Source organism: Oculina patagonica, chromosome 6, assembly GCF_052425735.1.
Source record: "Oculina patagonica isolate OP01 chromosome 6, crgOcupat, whole genome shotgun sequence".
Taxonomy (NCBI): Eukaryota; Metazoa; Cnidaria; class Anthozoa; order Scleractinia; family Oculinidae; genus Oculina; species Oculina patagonica.
Genome location: NC_135763.1, coordinates 28,496,685 through 28,513,803, shown reverse-complemented (window position 1 = coordinate 28,513,803; position 17,119 = coordinate 28,496,685). Strand labels below are relative to the sequence as shown.

Below are 17,119 nucleotides of genomic sequence, written 5' to 3'. Positions count from 1 at the left end.
TTATTCATGCTGTAGGTATCCCCCGCGACCTTAATTGTTCACTCTAAATCACTAAATTTTCAAGTCTGATGAAGGTGGACAGAGACCACCGAAAATTTAGCGACTTTAAAGTTCAGATCGGATGAATCCTTCCAATTACAATCAGTCTGCCGATCGCCAGAGACAAGGTGTTTTAATTATAGTGTACTGTTATTTCTTTGGTATTTTCTGCAGGCATTTTAAATAGTTGTTCTCTTTAGATCGCGCGACATTCGCCGTTTTCTTGTACTTAGCTTGACAGATAGCGTAAGTGGCTTTTTCCCGTCTTTAATCGCTAGAAGTACATCAAAGAAAAAGGCGCATAGAATGGAGAAAATATGATATAAGACCGCAGTCCCCATGAAAAGTTTCCAAAGGACGAAAATTTACGAATTTTCAATGTAGCAAGACAGCATCGCCGTTTGACCCCTTGTGTTGGCCAAGTTTGGACGGGAAATATGGAAATATGGGCCTTCAGTCACGCCCACCTAATTAACGAGTGCATGGAGGCAGTGAATGTGAATTTTTGTTACATGCGTGTTTGCTATTTGCTGTTTGCTTCCTCAAGGACCTTGCAAGGATATGGGATGAAAGTATAAAGGTCAAAGAGTATTCCCTGAAGTCTAGACCAACCCAAAGGTTGAAGGAGCAGTATTACAGATTTTAGCCAAATTTTATAGGCATACAAAACGAAAAGCCACCAAATTCGGTGAAATATAAAAGATAAAAATAACACTTAAACCGGTAACAGAACATTTCAATAAGACAGCAAATACAAAAAAAATCAACGGATGGTCAAAAGTGAGGAAGACTGAAACGGATTGCGATATGTGTTTGAAATACTTTTGGTTTCAACAGCCAAAACTTATATTTAGGTCGTAGGAAACCAAAAAAAATAATAGTCCATTTTTATTAAGAATTGCTATATTAGAGCACTGAAACCCTTTAAAAACAAGCGGCTTTGGCTGCGGATGGCTAATTAATTCTTAACTTTTCAAGTTGTTTCCGCGCGTCTTAAAAAATAATATTATATATAATATTTATAGCCGTAGTTTGATTTAAGTGTATCCGCAAATTAAGGTTTTTATCTTTCTTTAGAGGTTAAAAGATAATGTTTTCATGGGTTAAGTTGCCTACCACTAACTTCAGAACAGTTAAGACCAAAAAGCTGCAAAATCCTCGTGACGTGGCCTCTTTAATCTCGTTTGCTTGTAACTTAAAATGATAACGCCCGGAAGACATATTTGTTTGAAATAAAGCCATGGTTTTGTCAAAATCAACTTAACTCAGCCGTGAAACAGTTCTATTTAAAATCTCCGCGTGAAGTGATCTCGAATGACACAAAATGTGAATTAAGGCATAAAGAAAATTTGGTTTAAACGTTATACATGCGTAGGTAATGATGGTATGCTTTATATTGCTGTTAGTGCTGAATGCGGAAATAAAATATGGGAATAAAATTACTGTAGTCATTTTATACCGCGGGGTTGTAAAGTTAATTAAAGGGACAGTTTTGGGGTAAAAATGACATCAACTCGTTTGGCGTGGAACTCTCATGCCCTCTCATCGACTCTCGTGCGGTTTCATGCGCTCTCATAGACTTTAAAGTTTGAACGTGTTCAAATTTTTCATGAGAGTCGATGAGAGTTTTCTCTCCTTTGGCCCAAGCTGATGATAGTCAATGAGAGAGAGTCAACTCTCATCAAATCTCATCCTCGTTTGGCCCAGGCTTAAGGGACGGACCATTATTTCTTTGAGGAGGGGGGGGGGGGTGGAGGGGGGGTTGGTTGGGCAATTTTTCTGGGCAAGATATTTTTTTCAAATTTCGGTTGTGCAAGAATTTTTCTATAGATTTTTCTCATTTTTTTTTACTCCTGGCTCCCTTTGCACGATTTTTTTTAGCTCGTTTATTTCCGTGCAGAATTTTTTTGGTAACTGCCCATCCCCCCCCCCCCCCCCCCGCCCCGCAAAAAATTGTCCGTCCTTAAAATAATGTCATCATTTGTGCCCTTAAGCAGGTTACATAACAGTCAGGCCTCTATAGATTGTGCCCGTACATTCTGTTAATTTCCATTCCTCTTCTCTTTTTTTATCTTTGATTTTGACTTGATATTTACATATACCTAATCGTACATTTTTTGTACGCTTCGGCGGCATATCTGCCGAGTTTGGTCGAGCCATGGTTCGACCCGAAACGAGCCTGATATAGGACTTTCCACAAGTTGCTCGAGATTTCCCAAAAAGCTGCCCGTAATTTCTCAAAAAGTTGCTCAAAAGTTGCTACAAAAATCAAACAAAGTTGCTTCTGATAATAAAAGTTGCTCGAAAGTTGCTCCAAAAAATCCAAAACGCTGCTTCTAATCAAGATAATTTTTCTAATTTCCCTTTGAGGGTAAGATTTCTAATCAGTTTTATGCAATTTTACAGCAAAAGAAGTATCTTAATAACATATTAAGGGGAAAATTTGTTAAATAACAAGGATTTCTTTAACTGAGAAAAATCGTGAAGATATCGATGACGTCATGTTTGCTGACGACTTTTGTAATGTTTGAATGCAGAATCAGCTGAAAGTTTAAACGTCTTCAGATGTTCCTCGAAAATCTTCGGCAAACTTCGTAGATCTTCGGAAACGTTCGTATGGCCTTTGAACAACACTCGGATAATCTTCGGAGATCTTCGGTCTGGAAATTGCTCAAAATGCAAGAAGTTGCTCGTATGGCCTTTGAACAACACTCGGATAATCTTCGGAGATCTTCGGTCTGGAAATTGCTCAAAATGCAAGAAGTTGCTCGAGAGGAAAAAAGTTGCTCGAATGGGAAAAAGTTGCTAAAAAGTTGCGGAAAGCCTTAGCCTGATATGCCGCCGACAGCGTACCAGAAAGGAACGATTGGTTATTTATCGTACCCAATTTCAGCCAAAAATCCGGTGATATCATTCTCTCTGGTGAAGCATATCATTCTCTCTGTTGTAATGCAAATTGTGTTGACCTAGTACTTGTATTGATAATTTTTTAGTCTTCAACACTTTTATCAAGTTCCTCTTCTGACATTTTTTTACTCTTTTGTTTGGAGCTTCATTCTCTAAATTTTCAAAATCAAAATTAAGCAAAAAATTTGGGAACTCCGACTCCATTGTTCAGCAGTGAATTTTTTAGTATTCTTCGGTAAACCTCGCGCAATTGGCGAGCGTACTCAAGTTTAGTTTTAAACAGGAAAAGTATTTAAATCTTTAAATACTTCTTTTACGAACTTTCTACAAGTTGTTCGGAATTTCTGAAAAAAAAGCTCGAAAGTTGCTCCAAAAATCCAGAAAGTTGCTTTTGATAAAAAAAAGTTGCTCAAAAGTTGCCCCAAAAATCCAAAAATCCAAAAGTTGCCCCAAAATATATACTAATTTCTCTTTGAAGGTATGATTTCTAAGCAGTTTCATGCAATTTTACTGCGACAGAAGTATCAAACTAAATGAGCGCCGCGGCACTTAAGCCTGGTTTTCACTAGCGACGCAAGTACAAGCGCAAGCAAAAGTGCAAGCACGAGAAAAGGAAAAACATTATCCTTGTTCTTGTGCTTGCAGCACGCACAAGTACAAGCATCCAAATGCAATGCACTTGTAGTTATGCTTGCGTCGAAGCCGTTGTGCTTGCGCTTGCGCTTGTGCTTGCGCTTGTGCTTGCGTCGCTAGTGAAAACCAGGCTTTAATCGATCATTTTCTGCATTGCAATTTACTGTTTGGGAAAACTGTGGGATACCTTTGCAGAACAAGCTACAAAAGCTCCAGAATAGAGCAGCCCGTGTTTTGACCTTTTTAAACTATTAAGTGCATGCTGGTTATTTATTCGAACTCAGTCTAGGATGGAAAAATCTAGCTCGCAAGCAGCATATTCAAAGAGCCACAATGGTTGACAGGTCTCTACACCGGCCCTGGCTCAGGCTATTTATGATTTAAATTAAAAAAAAACGAGAAACCGCATACAACCTAAGGGACTGAGAATAAACTCAATGTTCAATAACTGTGCACTAACTATAACAAAAATAGCTTTAAACCGATGCAAGTTCCTAGGATAAAATACCTTTGACGCGAGCTTTGCTTGAATAGGATACTACGAAGGGTTGAGAAGGCTAGAACTCAATAATACAAATAGAAGTCAATAATACAAATGATTTGGTCGGCGATAAGGGGTGGGGGAGGGAAATTTTTGCTTGAGCTTGTGTCTCAGCTTTTCCCATTAAGCACTAGACAATAGTCCTTTTGTTCTTGGTCGCGCAGAGGAACTTTGGGCAAAGCTAAACGGAAAAGCTCGTGGCTAATCGGAAAAGTGTCGGTCGTGACAAATTAGCTGCACTGGGGGAGTGGGTAGCGTAAATTTGTACTTCTCAGGTCAAGTTTCGCCACTGCACCCCAAGGAAGAATTTGACGGTCAGTTGCTCATCGGTTTGATTAAGAAGTCGAAAATTAAATAATTATTCGTGCCTCATTTAGACCACCAATTTCTCAATACAACGCCTGGAATTACCGCCAAAAACCACCAATTGGCGGGCATGCCCGCAAAAAAACAACAATTGGCGTGTATACCTGCCAAAAAACACCAATTGGCGTGTATACCCACCAAAAACCATCAATTGGCGGGTGTACCCGTCAAAAACCACCAATTGGCGGGCATACCCACCAAAACCCACCAGCTAAATATAAAAATAATGCTTCATCTGATCTAAGCCAGTTTAAGTCGGGCAAGCAAGGAGTCCATCATGTCCCTTTGGTGTCGTTATTGTCAAAGACTGTTTACTCGTGCAGACAGTAGAGGCCGTCACGAGAAATATAGATGTCACAAACGATTCAAAAGGACAAGAGAGGATACACCAACGGCTACATCTCCTATTGAAACGTCCAGTGGGAACCCAGGAGGAATGGAAATGGGTGAGGCATTTCAGTTCAAGACACCCTTAAGTATTTTGGTCGTTGGTCCATCTGGCTGTGGCAAGACTTGTTTTACCGAGTCGTTACTTTTGGATCACTCAGAAGAGTTATTTAGTACACCCCCTGAGGTCATTTATTATTGCTATGGAGCCTGGTAGGATTGTTTTCAAAACATGCAAGAGGCTGGGGTGCATTTTCACGAAGGTGTTCCTACGACCTCCCAATTGCAAAAGTGGTTTCCGAACGGTGGATTCCTTGTGTTGGACGATCTCATGAGAGAGGGAAGTGAAGATAAAAAGCTACTGGATTTGTTCACCAAACACTCTCATCATCAAAATATCACCGGTCATGTTTTTGTGCCAAGAAATGTTCCCAACGGATAAACACGCCAAGAGTGTTTCCAAGAATGCTCATTACATCATAGCCTTCAAGAATCCTCGCGACCAACTAGCTATGCGGAATTTACTGCTACAAGCATTTCCCATCTACTAGCAAGCCATGATGACCGTGTACCAAAAGGTAGCAAAACGACCCTTTGGGTACTTGGCCTTGGATCTGCACCCAGCCAGTGATAACAGGAGACGGGTTTTTATTTCTGTTGACGCACGAAGGATACCCACGCTGTATCGAAGAAAGGTGGAGCACGCTTGAACGCTGAAAAAAATTGTATATTAGAAATCACTTCAAACGACTCCAGCTCAGTTGAAGTACCCTGTCTTGGGTGAAACGTTGAAAACGACAATGGCAAATCGGGTACCAGACATTTGTGACACTGAGCCAGAAGGTGGAGGAAGAAGACCCTGAAGAGGAAGAGGATCCTGAAGAGGAGGAAAAGGAGAAGAGTAACAGCTCCGAAGAGGAAGGAGAAGTGGAGGACGACGACCCAGACTATGATCCGTGGGATCCGTTACTTACTAAAGTGGGAGAATATTTCAAAGAATCGTACACAGAACAAGTCAAACTGTTTCTCGATTAGGGCAAAACTTAAGATTATGCCGAATCTGCCGATTTCAATGTCCTATTACCTCTAAGTAAAAGAAGACTACAGAAGGTCTACTTAGAGCGTTTAAAATGGTCTCACCGTATCAAACGCAACGCACTACACCATAAAGTCATGAAAACTCTTCGACGCTTTATTGAAGACGACATGGACTTTGACGAGGCGGCCGAATCAGCGGTGGCAAAACGGAAATTCCTGTTAAACAGAGTCATGAGAAAGAAGTTACTCCCCAACGAGTGGGATGACGAAGAAGAAGAAGAGGTTGAAGCCTCAGAGTGATACATTGGATAAGCCAATAACAGGACTTCTTTAAGACAATGTGGTTTAATTAACCAATCAGTGCTTAGCACGGGAAATTGAAATGAGGTCTATATAAGAGAAACGGGGGTATCCTTTGTACAGTTGGAGAATGGGATCTCTATAAGGACAAGAGGGGTATCCTTGGAGAATAGGAAAAACTGTGGTTTCTATAAGAACAAGAGGGCTATTCTTGGTACAGTTGGAGAATGGGATCTCTATAAGGACAAGAGGGTTATCCTTGGAGAATAGGAAAAACTGTGGTTTCTATAAGAACAAGAGGGCTATTCTTGGTACAGTTGGAGAATGGGATCTCTATAAGGACAAGAGGGTTATCCTTGGAGAATAGGAACAACTGTGGTCTCTAGAAGAACAAGAGGGCTATTCTTTGTACAGTTGGAGAATGGGATCTCTATAAGGACAAGAGGGTTATCCTTGAAGAATAGGAAAAACTGTGGTCTCTAGAAGAACAAGAGGGCTATTCTTTGTACAGTTGGAGGATGGGATCTCTATAAGGACAAGAGGGTTATCCTTGGAGAATAGGAAAAACTGTGGTTTCTATAAGAACAAGAGGGCTATTCTTGGTACAGTTGGAGAATGGGATCTCTATAAGGACAAGAGGGTTATCCTTGGAGAATAGGAACAACTGTGGTCTCTAGAAGAACAAGAGGGCTATTCTTTGTACAGTTGGAGAATGGGATCTCTATAAGGACAAGAGGGTTATCCTTGGAGAATAGGAAAAACTGTGGTTTCTATAAGAACAAGAGGGGTATTCTTGGTACAGTTGGAGAATGGGATCTCTATAAGGACAAGAGGGGTATCCTTGGAGAATAGGAAAAACTGTGGTCTCTAGAAGAACAAGAGGGCTATTCTTTGTACAGTTGGAGAATGGGATCTCTATAAGGACAAGAGGGTTATCCTTGAAGAATAGGAAAAACTGTGGTCTCTAGAAGAACAAGAGGGCTATTCTTTGTACAGTTGGAGAATGGGATCTCTATAAGGACAAGAGGGTTATCCTTGGAGAATAGGAAAAACTGTGGTTTCTATAAGAACAAGAGGGGTATTCTTGGTACAGTTGGAGAATGGGATCTCTATAAGGACAAGAGGGTTATCCTTGGAGAATAGGAAAAACTGTGGTTTCTAGAAGAACAAGAGGGGTATTCTTGGTACAGTTGGAGAATGGGATCTCTATAAGGACAAGAGGGGTATCCTTGGAGAATAGGAAAAACTGTGGTCTCTAGAAGAACAAGAGGGCTATTCTTTGTACAGTTGGAGAAAAGTATCTCTATAAGGACAAGAGGGTTATCCTTGGAGAATAGGAACAACTGTGGTTTCTATAAGAACAAGAGGGCTATTCTTGGTACAGTTGGAGAATGGGATCTCTATAAGGACAAGAGGGGTATCCTTGGAGAATAGGAAAAACTGTGGTTTCTAGAAGAACAAGAGGGGTATTCTTGGTACAGTTGGAGAATGGGATCTCTATAAGGACAAGAGGGTTATCCTTGGAGAATAGGAAAAACTGTGGTCTCTAGAAGAACAAGAGGGCTATTCTTGGAACAGTTGGAGAATGGGATCTCTATAAGGACAAGAGGGTTATCCTTGGAGAATAGGAAAAACTGTGGTCTGTAGAAGAACAAGAGGGCTATTCTTGGTACAGTTGGAGAATGGGATCTCTATAAGGACAAGAGGGTTATCCTTGGAGAATAGGAAAAACTGTGGTTTCTAGAAGAACAAGAGGGGTATTCTTGGTACAGTTGGAGAATGGGATCTCTATAAGGACAAGAGGGGTATCCTTGGAGAATAGGAAAAACTGTGGTCTCTAGAAGAACAAGAGGGCTATTCTTTGTACAGTTGGAGAAAAGTATCTCTATAAGGACAAGAGGGTTATCCTTGGAGAATAGGAACAACTGTGGTTTCTATAAGAACAAGAGGGCTATTCTTGGTACAGTTGGAGAATGGGATCTCTATAAGGACAAGAGGGGTATCCTTGGAGAATAGGAAAAACTGTGGTTTCTAGAAGAACAAGAGGGGTATTCTTGGTACAGTTGGAGAATGGGATCTCTATAAGGACAAGAGGGTTATCCTTGGAGAATAGGAAAAACTGTGGTCTCTAGAAGAACAAGAGGGCTATTCTTGGAACAGTTGGAGAATGGGATCTCTATAAGGACAAGAGGGTTATCCTTGGAGAATAGGAAAAACTGTGGTCTGTAGAAGAACAAGAGGGCTATTCTTGGTACAGTTGGAGAATGGGATCTCTATAAGGACAAGAGGGTTATCCTTCGAGAATAGGAAAAACTGTGGTCTCTAGAAGAACAAGAGGGCTATTCTTTGTACAGTTGGAGAATGGGATCTCTATAAGGACAAGAGGGTTATCCTTGGAGAATAGGAAAAACTGTGGTCTCTAGAAGAACAAGAGGGCTATTCTTGGTACAGTTGGAGAATGGGATCTCTATAAGGACAAGAGGGTTATCCTTGGAGAATAGGAACAACTGTGGTCTCTATAAGAACAACAGCGGTATCCTTTGTACAGTTGGAGAATGGGAACAAACGTGATCTATATAAACGTGGTTCCTGTATGCACTCAGTACTTGCAGTTTTTAAGGTCTTGAGCGCCGTCATGCCGATCACAAGAGGTTTCGACGATCTCGTCGCTGATTTAAAAAGCATACGAGTCCGTTACGAAGAAGAATATTTCAGGATCAAGACAAAGCTCCCGAAGCATACCGAAAACATATGGTACTGAAGGCGATGGTACACAACGCCGAAGATTTGAACAAGGTGCTGCCGCTACTACCGAAGATAAAGAACAAGAGAAGTCCTGTGCTTAGAAACTTCCTGGAAGACAAAATCACGACACACGTGGGAGCCCTGGGAACCATCAGCGAACTCTTTTAAATTTTTTTAATCGGTTTTCCCATTCGTTTGGGAAAACCACCCAAATCTCTCGAAAGTGAATGGTCAGCAGTTATAACAAAAACATTTGATATTCTATTTCCGTTTTGTCCACTTCCGGTTTGTTCACTTCCGGCCATCCATCAAAACTTGGTTGCTATTGCAACCTATTGTGACGTCATTTGATGAGTACTTGTCAAAAATGGGTCTATACTAACCGATAAGACTACTGGCGTTTATTACACGAAAGTAACGAACTTTACAGTATCTGAGGTCTGTAGTCTCTGAATCAATCAATTAATTAGGGACGGACCATTAGAAAAGTGATAGGGGGGGTGGGGAATTTTCGGCTTGCACGAATTTTTTTCCTGTCCATTTCTTGTGCAGGAATTTTTTTTTTCGGGTGAAACCCTCTGCTCGAATTTTTTTTAGACAAATGTTTTTTTTTTTTCAGACAAATGCCATGTATTGCTACTTTATACAATGTTTTTGACAAATGTTGCTTTGTTGATTATTTGCTTAATAGTTTAAATATTTTAAAAATGCTGTTGTTCATTGATTTCATCCGTTAGGGACTGTCAATAAGTACTGAGAGGGGGGGAGGGGTGAGGGGGTCAAGGGGCGGTGCAATTGGAAAAGAAAAATATGTGACCCACCCCTTCCTTCTAGCTCAAAATTGACTGACCAAGCCCTGATCGAAGGTTGGAAATAAACATGATTCACCCCTTTCTACAAAAAATAGTTAATAAGGAAAAAGTCTTTTTGATTGTCTGTAATGGATTAGAGGTTTTTGAATTGACATCAGCTTTTAAAGTGCGATCTCAATCATACACCACCCTGTGTCCTATATCCATAATGGACACTGTGATTCTACATGTATGTACATCTTCTTTCGGTTCTTAACACACCAAAGCAGGATGAATTTCTCACTTCGTATAACAGATTTGTGTTTTTCACATATTTCTATGTAAAGTCCGTGGGAAAACTTAGACATAAACATATGCAAAAACTAAAACAAAACGTAATAGAAATTCAGTACTAATTACTGCAGAAATCATATTTGACAGGAATTGACAACAGAAACTACAACCACTGTACCATTCATCTGTTTGAGAAATGAGTTAACTAGTAAGCAATCTACGCAGGCTGGAGAGAGACGAGCTAAACAAATTTTATGATCAGAATCTATCTAGGGGGGTCTGGGGGCATGCTCCTCCAGAAAATGTTGAAATTTCTTATGCTCGGAAATGTTATTTTCAGCGTTCTCCACCATATATTTCGTCGAATAATTGATCTCATCAAGTGTTAAATGATGACAGGTATTTTCAGAGCTTATTAGAACCTTTCCTTCTGCACGAATTTTTTTTCTTTGCCTTCCCCTTTGCACGATTTTTTTTTCTTACCATTTTGGCTTGCATGATTTTTTTTTTTGTTTTTTCCCCACCCCCCCCCCCCCCCATCACTTTTCTAATGGTCCGTCCCTTAATCAATCAAGCAAGCAAGCAAGCAAGCAAGCAAGCAACTTTAACTTTAACTGAAATTTACATTATTTTTAAAGTTATGATGTGACAAAAAATTATGACGCCATAGCTTTTTCTATTTTGCGAATCTTTTCAAATCCATGCTACAGATTTAGCTTCTAAATGCTCTCTACCTTAAACAGAGAAAAATTTAAACTGTGTAAGTTTTTAGGGTTTTTGTGTTCTGGTCACGTGATTCACCAAAGATGGTCATGACTACCGACAATGAAGGCAACCTCCAATAGAACAAACATGGCCAAAAACTAAACCCAGGGTACTAATGGAGCCCAAGATATGACGGTTAGAATGACAGTTAATAGATACCATTATGTAGTTTAGGGTCTACCCCCTTAAAAGAGGGTAAAGACAAACCTAGAGTAAAAACTGATAAACTAGCGGCCCTCGAATTAAAAATTACAACCAATTGATCTATCGTGTACAATTTAAAAATTAAATTTCAAATTTCAAAATTTTGGTCTCTCCTCCAGTCATGTGTCATCAAAATTCCGAGTAGGCCATTTATAGCCGGGTAATTTTTAGGCCATGTAACACGAAGCAATTTTTCTTGCAATTCGCAACGCAACAAAACGTGGTATTGCTAGGTGCTAAAAACAAATTCACGTGTAGCACCTCATTTTTGCAACCTGCAATGAAACAAGATGTTGCGTTGCGAATTGCAAGAAAAAGTAGAATTATCCGCTACTTTTTGCTACCTTTTAACTACGACATGTAATGCTAGATTCCATGCAGGCTTGCAGGGGTTACAAAATTGTATATTTTTGGCAGGCACGGCGAGGAATAATATTAAAATTACAAAGAAAGCAGAGATCCAAAATACTGTTCAAAACAACCAAGAGCGTTAGTTTTAGTAATAGGTTATTAAGTTTCTGCTGTATTATTTATCAGTAACAATTCATTTTGAAGGGAGGAACACGTAGTTTGAATGAAGTTCCGACTAATTTTATCATTTGTATCATGTAGATATTCTATGGCCTGCAACAGTGAATAAAAGCTTATTTGAGGGGCATAAACATACATAATCGTCGCTCAATCTTTTACAAAAGAAACTTGTGAGTTTCCTAGTGATTTCCCTTCTGAGTTTCCTAGTGAGTTCAATAGTGAGTTCCCAAGTGAGTTTCCTTGTGAGTTCCTTAATGAGCCCACTTCTGAGTTCCCTAGGTAGTTCCCTAGTAGTGTGTTCCCTGGTGAGTTCCTTTTGAGTTTCCATTTGAGTTCCCTAGTGGGTTCCTTAATGAGTTCCTTTTTGAATTCCCTAGTGAGTTTCTTATTGAGTTTCCTTCTGAGTTCCCTAGTGAGTTCCCTAGTAGTGAGTTCCCTAGTGAGTTCCCTTTTGAGTTCCCTAATGACTTCCTTATTGAGTTCTCTTCTGACTTCCATAGTGAGTTCCCTAGTAGTGAGTTCCCTTTTGAGTTCCCTCCTGACTTCCATAGTGAGTTCCCTTGTAGTGAGTTACCTAGTGGTGGGTTCCTTAGTAGTGAGTTCCCTAGTAGTGAGTTCCCTAGTGAGTTCCTTTTTGAGTTCCCTTCTGACTTCCATAGTGAGTTCCCTAGTAGTGAGTTCCCTAGCAGTGAGTTCCCTAGTAGTGAGTTCCCTAGTAGTGAGTTCCCTCGTAGTAGTTTCCTAGTGAGTTCCCTAGTGAGTTTTTTTTTTGAGATGATTGCAACACACACACAGAACGATTCTTACAAGGTGACATGTTCACTACTAATTACTTACTATACAAAGCTTTACTAATTACTTACTATACAAAGCTTTACTAATTACTTACTATACAAAGCCTACTCTACTTAAAGTTCAGAACACTGCTTACACTACCTACATGACAATTAAATTGTTTACAACATACTACTTACAATACAATACTCAATTTCTTACAATTTAATATTTATACTTATTACAGCGCAATACAATTTTTCTCTTTTAATACATTTACAAAAACTACAACTACTTTTGGCTTATTAAAGATAACTTAGAATGAAAATGGTAACTTATAAAAACTGAATCAAATTGCGCCATTTTTATCTTACCGACATTTTGTTCAAAACTTTAAGCTGTTTGTGTCAGTCATTGAGAGGGGCTTAGAAGAGAGTTGAAGGAATTACCTGTTCAGAGGACTGTAGAGCCTAATATAGTGTGTATATCCGACTAGGGAGGGAGAAGGTAAAGAGATTAGTTTTTATTTATTTATTTTATTTCTTCTTTAAAAGGGTTTCCAGCAAATCCCACTTTTTGTGGGTTGTGTCATCTGTTCTTTGTTCAACAACATAAATCGATTTAAGATAAAGTAGAAAACCTTTTATTTTAGGAGGTCTTATTTTATTTTTGTTAAGAATTCATTAGTTGATATTCGCCTATGTAAAAGTTTGAATTGGAACTCAACAAGTTTTGTGCTTTTGGTGCACTTAAAGGCTAATTGATAGGCATCGCTCCATTTAATGCATTTTGTTTCTTCTGTATTGCAGTCTTCAAACCATTTCCTTTGCGATTGGGAAGAAATCGTAGATTTTTTGGATATCAGTTTCTGATACACTGGTGGGCTTGTTCGTTGCGATTTTATTAATGTTTCCGAAAAAGTTTCGAAAAGGTTGTTTTTGTGTGCGTTCCAATGCAGTTTTTAAACTGCATTGGAACGCACACTTAAAAGTGCCGATATGAGTCCATAGTATCTGAGACTACAAGTTTTAAGACTGAATTTTTGTGAGTTCCCTAGCAGTGAGTTCCCTATTAGTGAGTTCCCTAGTAGTGAGTTCCCTAGCAGTGAGTTCCCTAGCAGTGAGTTCCCAAGTAGTGAGTTCCCAAGTAGTGAGTTCCCTAGCAGTGAGTTCCCTAGCAGTGAGTTCCCTAGCAGTGAGTTCCCTAGCAGTGAGTTCCCTAGCAGTGAGTTCCCTAGTAGTGAGTTCCCAAGTAGTGAGTTCCCTAGCAGTGAGTTCCCTAGCAGTGAGTTCCCTAGTAGTGAGTTCCCAAGTAGTGAGTTACCTAGTAGTGAGTTCCCTAACAGTGAGTTCTCTAGTAGTGAGTTCCCTAGCAGTGAGTTCCCTAGCAGTGAGTTCCCTAGCAGTGAGTTCCCTAGTAGTGAGTTCCCTAGTAGTAAGTTCCCTAGCAGTGAGTTCCCTAGTAGTGAGTTCCCGTTTGAGATCCTTAGTGAGTTCCCTTTTGAGTTCCCTTTTGAGTTCTCTAGTGAGTTCCCTAATATTGAGTTCCCTAGTAGTGAGTTCCCGAGTAGTGAGTTCTCTTTTGAGTTCCCTAGTGAATTCCTTATTGAGTTCCCTTCTGACTTCCAAAGTGTGTTCCCTAGTAGTGGGTTCTCTAGTGAGTTCCTTTTTAGCGATCCTTAGTGAGTTCCTTTTTGAGTTCCCTTTTGAGTTCTCTTGTGAGTTCCCTTATAGTGAGTTCCTTAGTAGTGAGTTCCCTTTTGAGTTTCGTTTTGAGTTCCCTTCTGAGTTCCCTAGTGGGTTCCCTAGTGAGTTCCCTAGTAATGAGTTCCCTAATGAGTTCCCTATTCAGATTGCTTGCATGGTGTATGCTTTATCGAGAGTCCAAACAATAAAAACTGTTATGTTGGTATCACGAAAGTGTCCGTAATTCCGTAATAGAGAGAGTCCGTAATAGCTGGAGTCATTTTCAGTATAATCTCTATTGCTTTTGCCGGGGATCTGAATTTTGTCCGTAGTAGCGGGGTGTCCGCAAGGCGAGAGTTGACTGTATAACTAACCTCGATATAACGAAATCCTCTTGATAACGGACACAACCCGGAAGCCCAAATGTAAAATGTACCTCGATATAACGAATTTTAGTAGAAACTCAGCTGTGTTCTATTGGAAATCCGCGAATCTGATTGGTTCTCCCACTGTTTTCTATTTACCTACTAGAAGATGGTTTTCCATGTTCTATTTATGGGTTAGAGACTGTTGTGAGTGTTTTGTTGACAAATACACGCACGCGCTGGCCGCACAATGAACGAGAAATGTTCAATACTGCACGAGGCGTAGCCGAGTGCAGTATTGAAAATTTCGAGTTCATTGTGAGGCCAGCAAGTGCGTGTATTTGTCAACAAAACACGAACGGACAGACTCTAACCCATAATTAATATACAATCTGAGTACACTGCAAGCAATCATCGACTTAACGAACTTCAAACAATAAGCTTTATGTTTAAAGAAGTCAAGTAGTACATAATTACACGGGATAACATCAATAATATAAAATTCACAAATAACCCGTACAGAAATAAAGCTTAGAATGGTTCGTAAAGTTGTTCATCAGCTGTGGTCGTTCATAAAAACAGCAGTGAAACAGTCAGCGAGAAGCTTGTTCAAAGCGAGTCGATGGCTTTCACAATCAAGCAACTACAAGCAATTCAATCGCACACAAAAATCTATTTATTGAGCTGCAGTTTACCTTTGAACATAAAAGCGCTTCAAGTTGTTATCCTCTTCGATTTTGTTTGGTATTGGATCGTTGATAATTTGAAGAATATATTTTTCTTGCACTTCTACAAGCCTTGAAGCTGAAGACATTTTCAATAATGCACGATTTTTGTGCATTATTGTCAATACTGCACTGTCGGAGTTTGCTGACGACAGGTAAAGCAAAATCACGTGATCTATTTTAACCAATTGCGCGCGTGGATTTTGGACAGTGAACGAAGATTGTATATTAAAAGAAAATAATGCACGCTTGAGGTTGAAAAGCTGCTAGTGGATGCTCGAGCCGTTAGGCGAGGGCATTCAGCTGCTTTTCTAGACCTCAAAAGTGCATTATTTTCTTATAGGACATAGGAAAACCATCTTCTAGTGGGTTTAGAATATAGCATTAAAAAGAGCACAGAACTTTAATACAAGACTCGCGGCCGCTTACGGCATTTACAAACGCACGCAACATCGGTAAAGTGAAAGTTTAGTTTGTTCTTTTCTTTGGCGGCTTCTTTATAAATAAACCAAGATACCATTTCATTCATATTTCCTATTTATTGTCCTTTCTCCGACTACCAAAAGATTCTCACACAGCCGACAAATCTAGTTGAAATATTTACGCATTCAAGTTTGGTTAAGCCTACTTCAATTTTATTCAAACGAAAAAATTTCATGCGTTCGTTTCGGAGCAAGTTTTTCAAATTCGCCTCTAATTTCAATTTAAAAAGAACAAAAGTGGAATGTTCTGTCTCAGATTGTGGCTAAAAAAGGTTTCTTACCTCAAAACGTTTCTAGAGTCCTGCTTGTTTTGCTAAATATTTCCAATCAATTTCGGGCAGTTCACAGCAAAATAGTGGCGTACACAACTCCAAAGAAAAACAACAAATTTCAACGATTCTTTCTTCATCCGTCGCTTCCTTTGGCACTGTCTTACTTCAATTTAAGCAAGTAAAACGTTTCTGATAAAAACTGGCTGCTTTAAAGCATCATTTAAACAACAAAACAAGAGAATAGAGGCGAAGTCGTTCAGCGAAATTCGACAAACAGTTCGCACATCCGGGGTACCCGGCCTCTATGGTTTTCAGCGACTTTTTGGGGTAAATTCTTGAGACCTCAAGATTTGGAAGTTTTGGATGTTGGAAGGTCTGACGTATGTCCATATTTATGTGGATATTAGACATTAAAGCACAAATGTCATTTCGACAGTCGTTCAGATCAGTAAATGCTTGAACATAACAGCGTGAAAACAATTATTAACTATACCTCGATATAACGAACATTTTGGCACTTCGTTAAATCAAGGTTTCACTGTATAGTTTTCGTTGACAATCCAAATGTTCTATTAAATTGAATTTTTTTGTCGCGATTTCCAATGCGACGTTTTTCGAATTCGTGCTAGGATTGCAACTCCAAAATGGAGCGTGTAACACCAGAGCGTCATATTTGCTTTCGAAGTTAAGAAGTGCGTACAAAACCTCTGTTCATTTAATCCATTTCATAGAAATCATAGCGATACAGCGCTAACAATGATAATCGGGCTGAAATTGCAGCTGGCCGGCTCGGAGCGCAACAAAAATCGCAGTGGTAATCGCACCATAAATGGCATGCGTAAACAAGCCAATTAACGCAAAAGCTGTGTTAAAAAATTGGCTACCGTATTCAATCAGATCCAAATGTACTTAGAGCAGTAGTTAAGCAGGAAAAATGTGGTAAAAACAGAAAATGACCTTACTTCTTAACAGTTTTGCTGTCAGAAGTCTGTCTATAATAGTAGATTTCTGGTGCTGTGAATACAAAATGACAAAAAAACCCATGCACTGAGCTTTCCGTGACATCCTAATAAATTATCAACTGTTAACCAACAACAAAAATTAAACTTGACGTTTTCGTTATTTAAAATTATAAATTGTAATAATGCGACGAAGTCGAGTATCCCTGAATGTCACTGCATGAGAAATTTCAAAATGGCATAGATCCGGCCATTGACGAATCATTGTCTCTTTTAACTTACAATCATTATGTAAAACTTTTCGGCATTGGCGATG

At 39.4% G+C, this 17,119-nt stretch overlaps 1 pseudogene; it reads left to right on the top strand.

Annotated features, from left to right (window-relative positions):
- Nucleotides 1–17,119, top strand: part of LOC144657986 (uncharacterized) — a 522,126-nt pseudogene that overhangs the window by 65,011 nt on the left and 439,996 nt on the right.